General features: G+C 42.2%; 1 protein-coding gene across 3 annotated transcripts in view; it reads right to left on the bottom strand.

Moving 5' to 3' along the window:
• Positions 1-18,241, bottom strand: part of LOC120398004 (serine/threonine-protein kinase Sgk3) — an 85,510-nt gene extending 67,269 nt beyond the window's left edge. For all 3 annotated transcript variants that reach the window (XM_039524874.1, XM_039524872.1, XM_039524876.1), the window contains exon 1: positions 17,888-18,241. The gene's annotated coding sequence lies outside the window, so the exon portion shown is untranslated. The remainder of the gene's footprint in view (positions 1-17,887) is intronic.
• Positions 18,242-18,882: the final 641 nt, after the last annotated feature.

Here is an 18,882-nt window from a genome sequence, read left to right as displayed (position 1 = left end):
TCTCACTGATTAGGACTTCATTGGTGCTCTGACTCAAGCAAAGAAACATTTGTTTTCCCTAGCTTCCAAGAGCAGATAATCAGAACAGGTTGTTTGCTCTTACAGGAAAAGGGCAAGTGGAGAAAGTAATGGTCAGTCCATGACAAAGACAATTTTCCCTCCTGTTACCTCCAGTCTCATCCAAAACAATGTCCAAAATGTGACCAGCCATGTAAAAGGTGCTAAGTCACCGGTCAGTCCTATGGATTTCATGATGGCCAGAAGGTCTTGAGCAGGCCCACGGGAAGGGTCATACATGTAAGAATAAAGACCTCAATGATCTTAAGCAGCTACTCTGAAAGTGCAATGAAATGGTCTGTACTCGTTTTTCACATTCCCACACTCACCTATAACATCAATATGGTAGCAAATCTGTTTTTGGCTGGAGCATTGAGTCAATAATGGGCCAGCAGTTTCATCCAGAAAGGTCTATGTCAAACATGGCAAGTCAAGGGTCTCGTTCTAAACCAAATACTAGATGGTAGATACTTTACTAGCTTCTGACCTTGTATTTAACAACGTGAATCAAAGAGCAGAGGCATAATTTGCCAACATCCCAAACTCCTGAGACGAGTTCCTAGATATGGCCTCTGAGTGGCATATAAAAATGCTGCACTCTTTGCTTATGTCTCCTCTCTAGTCATCCTCCTTCCCTCCCCTCCATTCTCATATCCACCACTGAGGCCAAGGGGCCCAGTTCCCCAAACCTTTCCCTGAATCACCACTTTCCTCAGCTCAGAGCAGCAATGTTCCACAGTCTTGGCTATCAGAAAATGTCCATTTAAGTGTCACAAATGGCACAACTGGATATCCTAACACAGTGGTTCTCAGACTTTTGTACTGGTGACCCCTTTCACATAACAAGCCTCTGAATGCGACCGCCCCCCCTTATATATAAAAAACACTTTTTTATATATTTAACATCATTATAAATGCTGGATGCAAAGTGGGGTTTGGGGTGGAGGCTGACAGCTCACAACCCCCCCATGTAAGAACCTCACAACCCCCTGAGGGGTCCTGACCCCCAGCGTGAGAACCCCTGCCCTAGCAGGAGGGTTCAGGACAGGCTGCCCACCGACCCATCCACGCTTGATCCAAGCCACCTTGCATGACAACCAAGACAACACCACTCTGACCACTCCAATATACCCTGTATAACCCCATGGCTCACTCTCTCCTTTCGCTCCAGTCTCTCGGAGATCTTTAATCCTCTCCTCCCCAACAATAGGTAAATTTACCCCTTGTCAGCCAATCCCATCCTAATCCATCCTCCAGAGCCCTCACTCACCACCTGAAAAATAGAGGTGCTGGCTGGGGTCTCAGTCTCTCTCTTACTAATACCACCTCCACACACACCAAACCCTATGTCTCCCCACAGAACTTCCATATTGTGAAAAGGAGAGATCACTATATTCCAAACCACTCTCTTACAAGGTCAAGTGATTGTACTTCATATTCTACTTCTTTTCACCTGGCCTTTCACAGAGGCAACTTTTCCCAATAATGGGTACAGGCAATGATCTTTTCAGGAAAAAGAGATTATACAACCATCTGTTTATATATCGGTGCATACGGAGAGTCATACTATGCAGAGAGACAGGCTCATTGAAAGCAATGGGCTGGGCATGGGAAAACCCTTGAAAAAAACTTACATTTTACTTTTTCAAGGAAGGAATAAGACTGTGATTACATGCACAAAATATAGCAGATGTACCTTATTTGCTTAATATTGGACTAGAGAAAGCTAAGACAGTGTCCTAAAAGGTTACAGTTCTTACAAATGGGATAACAGCCAGTTTACTATTTTATTCAAATTAACATTTGAAAAATAAACTAGACAGAGAAGAAAACAATTTTGTATCAAAAGCATTAACTAGGTCTTGATTTTCATACATTAAAAGGTTAAAACAAGAACAATAGCTTATGTGGCTTCCATTTCTCATTATGTAATTGTTCTAGTTCTTTGCTTTTGCAATGTTTATGCATAACCTTGGTACATTTTTGTACACTTATGAAAAAGCTATAACAGCTTCCCTAAATACCTCACATTATAACTGAGGAACTTTCCAGTAGTTTGATATGGATATGAGGTTTTGGCCTAATTGCATGTAAGTACGATGTGACTGCAAGACAAAAATATCCCAGATTGTCAACAGTGAGATATTGGTTAGTCATATTTTGCATTTAAACATATGTACCTTAATGTATTTTCTCACTTGAACACCTGATTTATTGCAATAATCAAATATTTTTATAATACTGTTTAAATATAATTGTCAGTGGGTTTTTTTTAAAACACACACACATTGTTTATAGTGTGTGAGAGAGACAGATCAGCAATCTACTTTTCATGAATAAAAAAAAGTGTTAAGATTAGGTTCTGATATGACCTGTTAAAACAAGATGTTTACAGTGGATACTGACATGAGAGAATAGAAGCAGTGTTTCACAAAGCTCATTGCTGGTCAATAGCTAGTCTTTCAGTGCATCGTCCCATTTTCATCATCATTGCAATGATACAGGGACACTTGGTTATACAGGGGAATCGCATCTTACATGGGGGTTAGGTTCTGAAGTCAGCGCGTAAGGCAAAAATTGCGTATAGTCAAATACTCATTGAGTGGAATGGTGGGCGAAATCGCCAGCACTACAGGTACGGTATTTAAATTGTTATTTTTCTCTTTTTTTTATTTTGCCAAGTGCATGTAGCTAAAATCGTGTAAGTTAAATGTGCCTATGATGTGACTCCACTCTATATGGGCATTGGAAACAATGATCCCAGTTCTTCCCTGCCTTGCACCTTACATATTCATTTACACCCAGGTAATCTGAATGTCAAAGTTGTTTAGGGTGACCATACATCCTGTTTTGTCCAGGGCAGTCCCCTGGACAAGCTCTGTCCCAGCCATCCCAACTTTTTTGACAAAAAAACGGGCATTTGTCCCGTTTGCTCTTGCCAACTAATCAGTTGGCAAGAGCAAATGAACAAATGCCTGATTTACCAAAAGTGTCAGGTCTACCCTCTGGGAGAGGAAAATCGGGGGGCGGGGGGGGGCAATGCAAGGTGCCAGACAGTGAGGTGTGGGGTGGGGGTGGGGATGTCAGCCTCAGTCCCCGGCTGCACAGGGCTCAGCTCCAGCCGTGGGCGTTGTGGAGGGTCAGCCCCAGCTCTGGGTGGCATGGAGCTCGGGGGTAGGGGTGTCAGCCCCAGCCATGCTGGCATGGGGCTCGGGGTGTGTGGGTGTCAGCCCCAGCCTCAGGGGGGTTGGCGGCTCTGCCGAGCCCTGAGGGCGGGGGAGGAGAGGGCGGTGGCTGGGGCAAGCCCTGGCGCTGTCCCATTTTTGCTTTAGGAATTATGGTCATCCTAGAATTGTTGGTAGCATCTTATACTTTCTTTGCTCAAGTACTACACAGGGTTCCAAGCACAAGATAATCAGGCCCAGTACATTTTATAAGTGTTAAAACACCTTTTATAGGCTCTACATAGATGGGCAAGTGTTATGTATACACATCGCAAAACAAAATCAGATTTTATTTTAGCTATAAAGAAAAATGCTTGTACAACGCACTGAGCCTGATTCACTACACAGGTACAAGGCAGTGCTAATTTACATCTAGACAACATGGGCATAAAAAGCCACTACTGATGCAAGTGAGTTGATATCTCAGTGGAGCTGTGGCCCCCTCATTTATACTAGGTCAGTAAACACACACATACTGTAGTAATTAATTACCATGAAATTTGAAGCTGAAAGCCATTATAAACAGAAACCTGTGGCTATGCCAATGTATTACCTTGACCTTGGAATATGATCTGCAACTCATTCTCTTAACTGCAAGATTCTCTCATCTTGGTATTCAGTTTATAAACACACTAACTCAGTATGAAGAAGATCTGAACACAGCTAGGTCCTCTCAGGTTGAACATATGTATAAAAGAGCTTGTTCAATTAGACTTTGCTGTTAAAATACTTCAAACTTCTGTTCAGAATGTTATGAACTTTGCTTCCGAGTTCTCCGCTGTATTGTCATTTTAACAGAACTGCAAATCTGGATTGGATAAACACACACCTTTTCATGTTGCTGTTTTATGTGCAGAGGAATGTGTGGTTCTCCCTTCCCTAGAAAGAAAGAAAAACAAAAACTACCCACTGTGTATATTTTTGAAGTAAATGAACAGATCTTATTGTGCAACATTTGCATAGATACTGTACCTATCAACAAACTTGTGGTGCATTGGTATCTATAGTACACTCACTACAGAGCGAGAGATCTGGATGTGCTTATCAATCCAGGTTTCTCCTTCACTGGGCTACTAGGGTCTTGGAGTGTTGAAGCAGCGTGCTTAGCCTCTGGAGAGAAGGAATTGTTTTGTGGTCGTCAGCTAAAGCATAGCGCTACCAAAAAAAACCAGGAACTGTAGAGTCCCAAGTGTATCAATGATCTTAATATCAAATTTGCTCCATTACAAAAGCTCCACCCCTGCCCCAAGCTATCACATCTGCAAATTCATCCTGGAATCTGAGATAGTCACACTGTGTTCTGGTATCACCAGCACCAAACACATGTGTAATCGTAACTCCATTAGCAATTTAGCTGAACTATCCAAGCCAGAAGAGAATCCAGCTCATTCTCCCATAGCTCAGTAGAGTCCATGCACCTAATAGGAGTAAACAGTAATGATATAAAAAAAAAATCCACCACTAACGCAAGCAACTATATGTCTGATGACATAAGGTGGCGGGGAGCTGATCTTTTGAGTAGGAAGGCACCATTTTTAGGTTTTATACTGTAAGCACCTTACCGACCATAATTATATAATCTAAAGACCAGTGCATATTATCCTCTGTGTCCAGTCCATGCTGGATGTAAGTGTACTACCTCTCGGCATGAGAGCCTGGCTTTTTAAACTCAAGTTGTAGTCTCATGCATTTAGCTCTTGAAGGTCCTGGGTCAATCACTGGTGCTGGCTGACATGGTGACCATCATAATTACTTTTTAAGGAATTTCAGAGACAGGTTTATAAAGATATCCCCATACAGTCCTCCTAAACCAAAAAAAGAGACTGATATGATGCAGGACCTTTGAGACCAGGAGGGGATAAGTGAAAGAAATGAGGTGATCTGATATGGAGATGACAGGCAGTCCCCAATGTATTAAGAGCATATACCAAGATTAAAATACAGCCTTATCAAAGGTCTTGGTGATCATATAAACAAGAAAATTGACCTTGGTTTTAACATATTGCTATTTTCCTTTTGTTACATAGCTATACTTTTATTTCTTAATATAAAAAAATTAGAATGTTTCCACTGACATTATTGCTCGTACAGTATATATTCCATAGTCTACGAAGTGATAACTCAATAGATAAACACCACTATGAATTCAATAGCTAAAATTTTTTTGTTCAATGCTTTATTATGGAATTTTCAGCAAGTGGGACACAAAGAAACACAGTATATGTGGATGTGTGTTAATAGCCCTTGATTTGACAGATAAGTTTGTGTTTCATAATTGACATGCAATTCCAGGAAGCAAAGTAGTGCTTGCATACTTTTTGTTGTTGTTGGAGGGATAGGAATATATTGTAGGTTGTTCCAGTCAACACCACTTCTCCTGTTTCCAAATATTGTATCATAAAACTTCTCTCTCATCTACTTTTAGTTTTGATGTAAATGCATACAAATAATTTTAAAGAGAGAGACTTAAGATGAATGGATTTTTTTTTTTTTTTAGCAAAATCATTTAAGGTTATTATACCTTCCTACAGTCAGTATTCAAGTCAATTTGTCAAATCCCTGGTTCATCTCAAGATCTTGCTGCATGCAAATCTGACAAGCTAGTCAGTTTTCCTTCAATAAGTAGTGAGAACAAGAATTTTTCTATATTTCAGCTAGAATTTTCTTCAAATAAAAGATTAAAAGCAATTTTTGTATGTGATAGAGAAATTGTTCTTGTGGTTTTTTTTTGCCCCCCCCCCCCCCAACAAAATATCAGTACTTCATAACTTCAAAGCAATCTTAGTCGGTGTCAAATTGATCACTTAGTTTTCAAAATTTATAATACAAACATTCTCAGAGTTATGAAAATATTTAAACAATTTTTTTAAAAAAGCAATACAGTATGTCTGATTTACATTAATTTTGCATATTGTATTTTAGATCTTATGAACTAAAAAACTGAACTAGCCATTGTTTGCATTTTACTAATATATCCTTATTGGATTAATTGGACAATATAGGAGCTCTCCAGTGGCCTGTGGAATGTCCAGAGAAATACAGGTCATTAACCAAAGACTGTGTAACCTACTAGAAAGTATATCTGCTTCACATTTAAAATGCTGAATTAGGATGGGATGAGCATGACCAAGTTAACCTACAACCATTATAAATGTCCTCTCCTTCTCAGAAGTGTCCTGTCCACCCCCACCCCCACCCCTAAAATTAAGGTTGACCTAGTTACATCACTCAGGGCTGTGAAAAATTCACCCCAAGAGATGTAGTTAAGTCAACATAAGCTCCAGAGAGAAGAATTCTTCCATCAACCTAGTGTCTGAGAATTAAAAAAATCCTCATACTGTATGCTTGTATTATTCTGGATTCCAACAACAGTTTCAGTGTCATCACCTTCACTCAGGCTGAACTTACAAGAGGTTAGTTTGCTTTTGATATTGGAATGCAGCAGAGTGTTCTCTTTTGAACAGGAGTAGTGTGAAGTACTTAAGTTAATTGCTAAGGTCACCTAAATCACAGAACAGTTTATTCTAATAAGGTGCTTTTGTAAATCTTTTGCCTTTTTATACAGGAACAAGTATTGAGATAGGTCTGAGCCAAAACCCCAGAGCTGAGTACACCTTGGCTTTGGAAAAAATTGGAGGCTGTATCCAAACGTTGTAACTCATGTTCCTCTATGGTTGTTAGAGATTACAGCAACTTGTAGTAAAATGTATCACAATTACTGCTGAGAATATGCCGACAGTAACAAGTAGGTGTCTACACATTTTTTTGGATGACCCTCCTACTGGGGCAGATCCACCAGTACTAACAACAGTGGGAGTGAGTGCAAGTGCTGACAAGCTGCCTAAGTTGGCATATCAGGCCTAGCACAGCATTTTGAGGAATGATGTATTATAATTTGCCTGGTGCCAAGAAACATGCCCAGTGCCTCACAAAGATGTGGGCCCTGCTGTGAAGAGCTTATGATCCAAAAATTAGACAAAAAGACAAGTAGTATATTAAAGAGATAGGATGAGGGGAACCCACGGAGAAGCTTTATTTGGACGGACACACACACACACACACACACCTCTGAAAGCTGTAGAAGGCTTTTTTAAATTAAATGTTTATAGGTAGAGTTACAGTTGATGGCAATTTTATTTTCCATTTAGAACGAAGATGGTGGTGGCAGACAATAAGTAGGCAAGAGAGGACAGAGGTGGTGGCGTGGTAGGAAAGTGGTATGTGGACTAGCAACTAGAACCAACCTCTGAAATGTATTGTGTACTAGACATTGATCGTATTAGTCTACATATTGATATTTCCAGTTAGTTTACACAAAAGGCTGCCATTACTGGGGCCCATTAGATAATGTATAGGTTTATAAAGAAGTCACCTACAATGTTATGGGGAGAAACACAGGTATACTGACAAGCTAGTCGTGTTTCTCCCAGTAACACTGGAATTGTCCCAGCCTGCTCTAGGTCCTCCCTCTCTTCCCACGTGAATCTCATTACTGTACTAGGCCCAGAACTGATCTGGAAGATCAGTGTAAAGAGGTCCTTAGTATATGCTTCCACAACAAAACCATCATACAACAGCTACATTTGTTTTAAATAAAGTTGTTTTAAAACATTGTTACATATTTTGATTAATCTTTCTGACTTTTTAAAGTTCCAGATTAACAGAGCTGTATGTGCATAGTAAAAAAACAACAACAACAACAAGACCCCTCACCCTACAAACCTTACCAAAAATTCAGATAAAGCAGTTCCTAACTTCAGCTCCACTTATGTAGTGTAGCTCCTGGGGTCGCCTGTCTGGAGGCCTCAAACTATATTACATAATATGAGCTGAAATATCTAAATGGCTATAGCCAAGCACAAAGGGTGCACTTGAATTTAAGGATAGGGATTCTATCTGGCTTTTATAGTTTATATTCAGCCAGTAGTTGTGTGTCTAAAGTTTTACATGTAACCTAGCATTCAAATAGTGGTTGCACAGAGAGTCAGTTTTAGTTGATTTAGGGGATCTCAAGTTCACCCCTTTTTATCTAGCCTCAGATTTTAGTCAGAAATAAAAGTTATTGCGAGTCTTTTAAAATTACCACAGATATAAAATAGATACTTACACACTATGTGAAACAGAACATTCAGAAAACACATCTAAGACACTGCTTACCCTCTCCATACAGCGCCTTAGACACCCCAAAGTAACACTGAATATAAGCTCATACTTTGAATATTGTAGTTATGGTTTTTAGCCAAGAAAGTGTTTACTTGGCTTCTGTGCTTAATCACAAAATTACATGTCCCTAACAGCTTGACACAATTTCTAGCATAGGTTAGTACAATTTCTAGCATTTTTTCAGGCTTGTTTTCCATTACCTACATATTGTGAGAAGAGTATACTTAGAAATTTTTGCATCTGAAGTTATAAAGACTTGCTCAAAGTTTGAATCTCTCTCTAGTGAACAGTTCTCTGCAGTACTAAATGTAAGTACAAGTACATCACTGTTCTCTCATTTAAATGTAGAATAATTCTAGGATTCATGGCAATGCCAGCCTAAACTTTGCTCTAAAGAACTCTTTGTTTTCAAAGAAATCAATGCCCGGCTTTAGATAATTCTATAAAGAATCCTATTCATCCAGCACATCAGTTAACATGAGAACTACCACCACCCCTACCAACTTCTCTGAACATTTTGATCTACCTTCATTTTTCCTTCTGCATATATCTGGTATAAACACTTGTGAGATGTAGGATATCATTATAGCTAGAATACAGTTTGCTTTCTACACATAAAGCTTTTATATAAGGCATTTGCAAAATGATTAGTTAATTAGCCAATGCTATGTTAATTATTCCTATGAGTCTATGTAATTTACCATTTTCTTCATTGCTATTACAAGTATTATTGTAGCAAAACACACCTTAAAGGGACACCATCACGGTCTGATTTTGCAGTCCCTTGTGCACAGAACTCCCGTCAGTTTTCAATGGGAACTCTGAACACAGAAGAAATGAAGGAGGACATCATTTAGGGCCAAGTCTAGGTTCTGTAAAATCCCATATGTTGAGAAGTGTTTTCATGAATTGTTTTTCTACATTTAAAATTTAAAAACTTTTAATATTAATGTTCAAACATTTCCCTGGTGTCCTAAGAACCCAAGTCACATGGTACTATTGAATTAGTCTGGTGAGTTTCACTTTGTGGTTCTAATTTAATTGCTTACATGGGAGTAAAATGCAAAAATCTAACCAGTGAAAGTATATTTTTAAAATATTGATGGTATTTTAGTGAGTCTGCACTATTTAGTAGTTAGCATTAAGGAAGGGAGTCAGGAGACCCAACTTTGATTCTAGATTGCCAGTATCTCACCATGTGGCCTTGCGTAAGTCACTTAACCTCACTGTGCCTTATTTCTTAAAGCACCTTTACCCAACCGGTCATAAAAATGGAACCATCCAGTTATTTGTTTATTACAGAAAACTCACCTTTAGTGACAAACTCATGTTGTTTCCATTTGAACACCTCATATATAAATATTTATCTCAACTACCTCTCTTTCTTTAGCTACCCCTTCGTTTAACTTCAGTTCTTTCCTAGTTTACTAGTTTGCAACGAAGGTGGCAGAAAAACAAGCCCCTTACATGTTTGAATTACCAGTCTTCAGGCAGTCAGATACCCTGGTATATTTTTTGTCATTTAGCTTTTTCTTCTAAACCACTCTCATTTTGTCCTGTAAAGTAGTTTTGGTAGTGATCCAAACTTCTATGCTTTAATCTTACCCTGAGAAAGCAACGTAATTTTAAATCCCATCTACAAACAGTACAGTAGTTATACAGATTTGTTAAGCAGCTAATGTTAGAGGGGAAAAAAATCTAAGACAAAACAGACCATAAAATGGAAGTTTCCGAAGCTGTTTATGTAACAGCATTTATTTTCTGGAAGTTCAGTCCCTAATTTACTAAAGATAGTAAAATAATTAAGGGCTTGATTATGATCCCAGATCCCTACATGTGTAATACCAAGAAGCTAAACAGACTACATTTGAAGCAGTAACAACAGTCTCTGAATACAATTGTAGCTCTGTCTGGATATCGCAGACCAAGAGCGAATTAGGATAGATATGTATGTCCAACGTGCCTGTGCTTGAAGAGAATGAAAGCAAGCCATGAGAGATCAAAAGGATGAGGTCTTAGGCCTTAATACCTGTTATTCATTAGCATGTTCACCTCTCTGAATCCAGAAGCACATTTCAGTGCAATATTATTACAAAGTCATGGGGTATAAACAGTACTTACGAGGCTCTTTGGTTGTTTATTGCCAAGTTTTTCAGAAGCGTTCACTAGTTTTGTTTGCCTACCTGACGCCAGTGCCTAATTTTCAGAGATACTAAGGACCAAGGAATCCACTGACGGCAGATCAGGGTGAGGGGGGTGAGGCAGGAGGGCACCAGTTGGTCACCCAAAAATGGCTCAGTGAATCAGTGGCTCTTCTGTTTCCCTCTGGGCCTTTCAACTGATCCACCCAGCCTCCAACATCCTCTGGGTTGAGGTGACTCAGCCCTCTGGTTAGAAGTTCCACCCCTACAGGATACCCAAAACCCAAACTAAAAATGAACACAAAGAAACAGACTCTTCCCTCCCTTCAAAGAAGTCCCAACAGGCACTGATCTTCCCTGGTTCATGCCCCAGCCAGCGTTCTCCCCCACAAGGAAAGCTCCAGGACTTTTCTCCCTCCCAGCCAAACAGCCCCTGACCTGGGTCTCACTTGTTAGCTCCTCCCTCAAAGCATGAAGCTTGCTTCAGGTGTCACAGGACAGGGCTGACTGGGCCCCCCAGCACTCCATTAGCCTTTCCTGGCTCATGCTGGATTTGTACATTGCATCACAAGAGAACACAAAAATTAGTGAACACTTCTGAAAATTTTTAACTTAATTTATAGGAAGCCATTTACAGATGTAAAATCTGATATGCAAAACCAAAATCCAACAATTGGGTTTCACACTCTTGGTAACTTCATGATTATTCCTATCTACATGAAGCTGTCTCATCTCTGTTACACCCCACATTCTTCAGCTAACAATTTGATCGGATAAATACCGTTATTCAACTGTTTCAGAACAATAAGTGAGAGAGGAAGAACACAACAAAATGGAAATTGATTATACACAGTGGAAGAGAAGATTGCAACACTGTGGCATGCAGTATGCTTCATGGACAGTGAGATGTGTCAATCCTCTTTCTTAGCATGATCAGCCTAGGTGGCCCATCAGAGAACCAGATTCTGATATCCCTTTCACTTTTCCAAAAGGAATGCAATATTCCAAGAAATTATGCAACTGTTGAAACAGCAAAGTTTTCCAGAACAATTTGGCAAGGCATATAGTTCTGTTGGATTGTTTGAAACTGAAAAGGGGAACTCCAAAGTGTGTGTGCGCAGGGGGATTGGGGCACACAATTTTATGCTTTAATGCTCCTTTATTCAAATGCACACAAACTCCAATTCCTTTCTCACCTTCCCTGTCACTACCCCAAAAGAAAAAGAAAAAAGATTTTTCAAAAAACATTTAAAATATCAGGACTATCAGGTCCCCTGTTGTTAGAGGATCTTTTCACCATGGAGGACATGAATATTATCAGACTGTAACCTGGGTGGCAGCTTTTCGTGCTCCCCAGGAGTGGTAGGAAGTGGATGATCAGTTAGTCTAAGATGGAGAGAGGTACTATGCAGGTTACAATCTCATGTGATCTCTCCAAAAAGAAAGATTTTGGGTAAAGTGAGAAGTTGATGGGAGCTTATTTAAAATAAATTAAGCTTTAGGATATTCTTGAACCCTTCACTACTTCTTTATGATGAAGCAAGAGTTTTTGCTTTGCAGGTCACTTTCACACACCAAGATAAGCAGGCATACATCATTTTATTTTAACTGAAAAAATTATTATGCTCTGTAACTTTAATATTTAAGGATAGGTTACCTTACACATATACAAAACATTCTGTTTGTTTAGACCATCTGTGCCAATTCTACTAGTGGTTCTCAAACTTTTTTTTTTTTTTTTTTTTTTTACTGGTGACCCATTTCATATAGCAAGCCTCTGAGTGCGACCCCCCTTAAAAATATATAAAAATGTGTTTTTAATTTAACACCATTATAAATGCTGGAGGAAAAGCAGGGTTTGGGCTGGAGGCTGACAGCTCGCAACCCCCCATGTAATAACCTCATAACCCCCCGAGGGGTCCCAACCCCCAGTATGAGAACCCCTGTACTAGCCTATAAACAAAATTCACAGTGGTCAAGATTTTCATAGTTGTTCATCGTTTTGGGTGCTTCAGTTTTTGGATGTTCATCCTGAGACACCTTAAGAGGGCCTGGGTTTTCAGAAAGTGCTGAGCTTCTACCGTCTGAAAAGTCAGGTTCCTGTAATGGTGTCTTAAGTTGAGCACAAAAAAAAAAAAAGAAAGAGAGAGAGAGAGAAATCCCAGAATCATTACTCACTTTCGAAACTCTTGGCCAGTAACTCGTAACTAGAGCTCTGCCCTCCCTGAGCCTTAGCTTTTTCTCATTTTACATACAGAGCTCCTGTTGATGTCAGAGTTTCATGGAGAAATTGAGGGTGCAATACACCACTAGGAAATGTAAACTACAGTACCAGGCCTGCAATTTGATCCATGTGGGTAGACTCATGCACCCACACACTGGCATGTCTAATTGAGCAATTAGTGTACAGAAGCAAGGGACAGTTAGCACCCCAGCTTGCTGCACACTAAAAGTTCTCCAGTGTGCATTGACATACTGCAGTTAGTATGTCAATGTGCCTTAGGGAACTTTTACTGGGTGGTAGCAAGCACCACATGGACAGTACATGCACAGGACGCTACAGCACTCTAGGATTTACACCCCAGCTTGACATGCATTAACTGCTCATATAGACAAGACACACTAAAAAGGGCCAACTACACCTCTAGCCTGATATAACGCAACCCAATATAACACAAATTCAAATATAATGTGGTAAAGCAGCGCTCCGGGGGGGGAGGGAGAGGTCTGCACACTCCGGTGGATCAAAGCAAGTTCGATACAACGTAGTTTCTACCTTTAATTTTTGTGCATCATTTACATACCACAATGACAGATGGTTTAGGAAAAACCTGAAGGTATGGAATAGACTTCTTTTGATTACTGATGGGATTGTTCAATATTCTGAGGGAAAAAAAATCAGGGCTCAGAGTCAGCCAGTATGCATTGGTACATCTCTTTCATGTTGCCCTCTTATTCTCCAGAATCTAAGATTAATTTTTGTAAAAGTAAATCTCTAGCTGTTATAGTTGCTGAGACAGCCTCAAAGACAAACTAAGTGTAATCGATACAGTGATGTCTGCCTTTGTTCGCAAAATTTGAAAATGGGTGAATGGCCTCATTCATCTCATTAGGGGCTAACTCAGATGCCCAACGATAACAGTGTTGACATTTAAAGGATCAGCTATTCCACTGCTCATCAAAGCATGTAAGAAAGGAGAGAGATTTTTACTACAAGGATCTGCACAGTCTACTGAGCGATAAGTCATGTTGGTTCCACAAGTGAATGGGCTTGGAGGAGTACCCACACACCCCAAAATCAAGGAGTCAAACCCAAGCAGTCTCACAGAGTCCAGTCAAGGCCCATCAAAGAGAAGCCAAGTGTGAGAAGCCCAGCAGGGCCCATGAATGTATTTGGACCACATTGAGGGGGAGCTGAAACTTATGCGCATTCTGGGATCCTTGTATTTTGAATAGCTGCCACATCTGGTATGAGCAGTGAGTGAGGCTTGTTTTGTAGGTGGAGCTTGGAAGAGTCCCACCACTCCCCACATCTGACTCCTCAACAATATTCATCTCAGAGGCTTAGATTGTTCCCCACCACATCTGCACAGAAAGGAACCCCCTGCATGTGGATTTCCCCTTCTGTGTGGAAGGGAGGCTTAGCCACCGCTGTAGTACTATCTTGTCTCCACTCTTCCCCAACCTGGTGCAGAAGAGGTCTCCATGGGGGAGGAGAAGAAGGAGATGTAGAGAGTGAGAGGGATGCAAATCCTTCTCCCTCTAACCCTGTAGTTACCTAAAAAAGGTGTAAGTAGAGTCAGGATGAGCTCTACCCTGACATCTGGTGGCAAATTATGGAGAGTGTGGAAAAGAACTTCAGGGGCTGATCTTGTTTGCCTAGGCACAGCCACCCTGCCTAGCATAAGCCCACGGCAGCCCAAAATGGTCACTTTAGCAACTGTGGGATCCCCAGTTTCTCTGTTATTGGGGCAGGAGGAATAAAGTGTTGTTACCCTGATTATGTGAATCAAGGACAATAAAACTGTTTTATGACAGAGGGTCTCACCATCACCTAAGTAGCACTCGCAAAACAAGGGACATGGGTTCCAAAACCCACTGAATTGAGAGAAAGTGAGAATAGATATATGTACCTGATGGTATAGGCTCTTTCTAATGGCCTGGAACACCAGTTGCACTTTTTCTCCCCACTGTTGAATAGCAGAGCTAATTTTGTTCTATTAAGAATCTAGCTAGAGGCTGCTGACCTGAATTCATTTTGGGCCAATGGTGTACCAGCACTGGGGCTCCCCTACTGCAAGCTAAAAATCACTAAAAGAGCTAAAATTACTGAGCTGAGATTACTGAGTACTGTGTTAACTAGTGGGGGAGCTTGAAGATATATTGCTAAGCGCCTGGCAGAGTAGAGCAGTTTGCGAGACGGTTGGAGTGGCCCATGGAACAGCAAGCAGAGCGGAGCGAAGCAGTTTGCAGGGACGGCTAGAGCGGCTCAAGGGACGGCTGGAGGAGCGGAGCGGCTGGTAGAGCGGAGCCGTTCGTGGTGAAGGCTGCAGCAGAACTCCACAGAAAGGTGGGGCAGTCAGCCTTGGACCACGCAAGGTTCCCCTTAACACCTCCTGTGCCCCCCACCCATTTCCACCCAGGCTGGGGATGGGGTAAAACTCTGCAGATAAACTTTTGAACTCTGGGGCGGCACTGACCAGGGACAGAGACTTTTGGGTTGTTGGACTTTGGGGTGATTGGACTTAAGACCCTGAGGGGAAAAGGACACTGCCAAAACTTACTTGGTGGGTGTTTTGCTCATGGTTTGTGTTATGAATCCTATTTGTGGTGTTTCCCCAACATAATGCCGCATTGTTTCCCTCCTTTATTAAAAGGCTTTTGCTACACTCAGACTCTGTGCTTGCGAGAGGGGAAGTATTGCCTCTTAGAGGTACCCGGAGGGGTGGGGGGTAGTATGTAATTGTCCCAGGTCACTGGGTGGGGGCTCGAGCCAGTTTTGCATTGCGTTATTGAAATGGAACCCCTGGATACTGAACCCGGCCCTTGTTGCTGCCAACTCAGAGAGGCAGAAGGGTTACAAAAGTAATACAGCCCCATATTTTAACTTGCTTAGTGTCTTTCAGAGGGAAGGCAATGAAAGCAAGGTAAGGGCCACTATTCACTTAAGGCTTTGAGGAAAGCTTTACTCAGTCTCTCTCAATTGCCCTGAATTTAGTCACTCCCTACCTCCCAAATGTCTGTTGCTTTCACCAGGCACCAATATATATTCAGGATCATGTAGTGGAATCATAACACTGGGGTTGTCTACAGTTGCAAATCACACCCCAAAAACCTTCCAACCAGCCAACCTAAACATTGGACATATGGGAGAAGATCCAGTGAGGTACACAAATAGTAGGTCAAGCAACTAAAAGGGAGCAAGGGACACTGTCAGATTGTTTGGGGGGAGGGAAGGAAAGTTTACTCTCCCTGAAATGTACCTATCATTATTACAAAAACCACCTAAAAAAAAAAAATCACACTTACTGAAAGAAGTTAATGAGCAGAAAATTTCTCCACTTTTTCTGCTTGTTTACTCTATGCATTTGACAGCACTTGGGCCCCAATCTTGTAATCAGATCCTTTTATAAAGATATTTTCAGCTTCTCCCTTGCTAACAGACTACACAGAGGAGGAGGAGGAACTGAAACTACCATACACAAACCTTGATCCTGCCACTGAATCCATGTGAGTGCAAGACTGCCTAGATGGATCTGATTACAAGATTGGGGCCAAAGTGCTGTCAAATGCACACAGTAAGCAAAGAGGAATAGCGAATTTTTCTGCTCATTAACTTCTTTTGGTTACTGTAATTTTAGGTGGTTTTTGTAAAAATAGCAGGTACATTTCAGAGAGAGTAGGCCCTTCCTGCCCCTGTTGCAAGTTGACAGTGTCCCTTGCTCCCATTAAGTTTCTTGTCCACCATCCTACTATTTAGAGATTGTTAAGGGATTTAACAATTCAGGACAAACTGTTTAAAAGAAAATAGATTTTTTTCCTGTTAGTGAGTTTTGTTAAAGTTGACAATCCTTTTAAAATGAGTCTCTTTTTTAAGCATACTATATGAATCGTTTTAGGGATTGCAATTCAGTTCACTATTCTAAGACACAAGGGTTAGGTAAAACTGAGCCTGATAAACTTTTAGAAAGATTTCATTCTAACCTAGTACAGAAAGGTCTAACAGACTCCATATCACAGATAGCAGACTTTCATCTGGGAACCAATCACCTTATAGTATATTTAAGTCAATGGCAGAACACTCACTGGCCATAAGAATAGGATCAGGCCCTGAAGAGATTGTCAGGTTTACTAAAAAGTTATTAAAACTGAATGAATTTTAGAAGCATACTTTTAAGTGCAGAGTTTACTTTTTGCATTCCTCTTTCACTGTTAATCAGCTTTCTCTCATGCAAAGTGGTGCAGCCTTTAGATTGCAAACACTTGCACGAGAATGTTACGAAAGTGCATGCACAGACTGCAAAACAACAAACAGAGGTGCAGGTAACAAAACAAAGCCTACCTTTCCTAAAGCTGTGCCCCTTTAAAAGACACAAACAGATTAATAGTTCCAAAGAGACATGACATTGAAGAGTACGAACGGAAAGGTAGAGCCTTATGCTTACACTCTGGAAGAAGATTATCTTGTCCTGAGATTTTCTCCTCGTTATTCTCTCCCCTCACCCATCAAGTTATTTCTTTTATAATCAACATGGGCAGACACGCGAGGAACCTGAAAACAAGCTCATCTGACCAGTCACTACAACTCCTCTAAAGAATTCAAAGCCAGAAACAAATGTGCGCTGAGCCCAGGGTACCGCCGCACGCTTTCTAATGCCGGTGACAGACCAGGATACGTACCGCGCGCCTGTACAGGGCGTTTCTACCGGGTAATTTCCTAGCAATATTCCCTTTCGAGGATTAAATAATCGAGGCAGCGCTTTTTCCTTCCGGAACTCCGAGCAAGTTCCTAGCCTCCCGACGCGAGCGTTATATGCACCCAAGCAGCTCGGGCTTCCTGCGGAAGAGGGAGGCAGGGTTTTTTCTAAAGCCTACTTATTTCTAAGTACAAGCGAGCAGGGTGCAAGGCCCGCGTTCCCCCAGTGTATAGTGTATTGACTTAAATACACTATAGCGCCGCACCGAGCAGAGCCCCAGCAGCCTAAGGTCCCCGCAGCTTCAGGTCTGCGGCCACGTGCGGCTAGATCACAAGCGCCCTGGCTGCCCCGACCCCCAGCCCAGCTCCTCCGCGGCCGCACCTACCTCAGAGCCCGGCGCCGGGCTGAGCGAGCCTCCGCCACTTTGCACTTTCTCTTCCTTTTTCCTGGAGCCCGCTGCCGGGGTTAAATGCTTCTTCCCTGACGTGTCAGCGGAGCTCCTCCCGGGGCCCCCGCCGGCCAGACACGCACGCAGCCGGCCGGGGCTGCCCTCCCGGCCCCGCCCGGGGCTCGTGCCGCGGAGCGCTTACATGCCCCAGGGAGCGCTGGCAGGCGGCACCCGCCCACCGCCGCAGGCTGCCGGCCCCGCCCGCGGGCTCCGAACTGGGCGCCCCGAGGCGAAGGCGGGCACTTGAGCCACCACTGAGCCCTGCCTCAGCCCACACCCACTGCTGACCCCGGCTCCTGGAGCGGCTTCACCCACCGACCGGCCGGTCAGCAGCTCGGCCCAGGCACCCGCTCACCCCCCGCCGGGGAGGGTCATTTGAGGACGCTGAAATAAATGTGAGTTTCATGTGACACAGGGAGCGAGCAAGATAGCGGGGCGCCCTAGCGGGCCTGGAGGCAACTGCAGGCTGCTGCGCCGCCAGCAGAGCCCGTGAACATTCCTCTCCTCCAGGGGCAAAAACATCTGTTAGTCTATAAGGTGCCACAGGATTCTTTGCTGCTTCTACAGAACCAGACTAACACGGCTACCCCTCTGATACTCCTCCAGTGAGTAAGTTATGCCTCCTTGGTAAAGTCAGATGAACTCGCTTGGGGTCGGTCAGGCTGGTGCTTTCTTCACAGCAGGCTGCTTTGAAATTAGGACAGCTGGGTGGGGGAATGTCCTTTATTGGGCCAGCTTCTAGTGAGAGAGAGACGAGCTTTCCAGCCATACCGATCTCTTTAGCTGGAAAGCTTCTCTCTCTCTCTCTCTCTCTCTCTAGAAGCTGGTCCATTAAAGGACATTCCCTCACCCACCTGGTCTTTCTAATATCCTGGGACCAACACTCTTCCAAGAATACTGCAAACCGCAACTGAAATGAAAAGTCCTTCCTA

This window comes from Mauremys reevesii, linkage group 2 (genome assembly GCF_016161935.1).
Source record: "Mauremys reevesii isolate NIE-2019 linkage group 2, ASM1616193v1, whole genome shotgun sequence".
NCBI classification, from domain to species: domain Eukaryota; kingdom Metazoa; phylum Chordata; order Testudines; family Geoemydidae; genus Mauremys; species Mauremys reevesii.
Note: the sequence above shows the minus strand (reverse complement) of the source record. Positions and strands in the feature narration are given on the sequence as shown.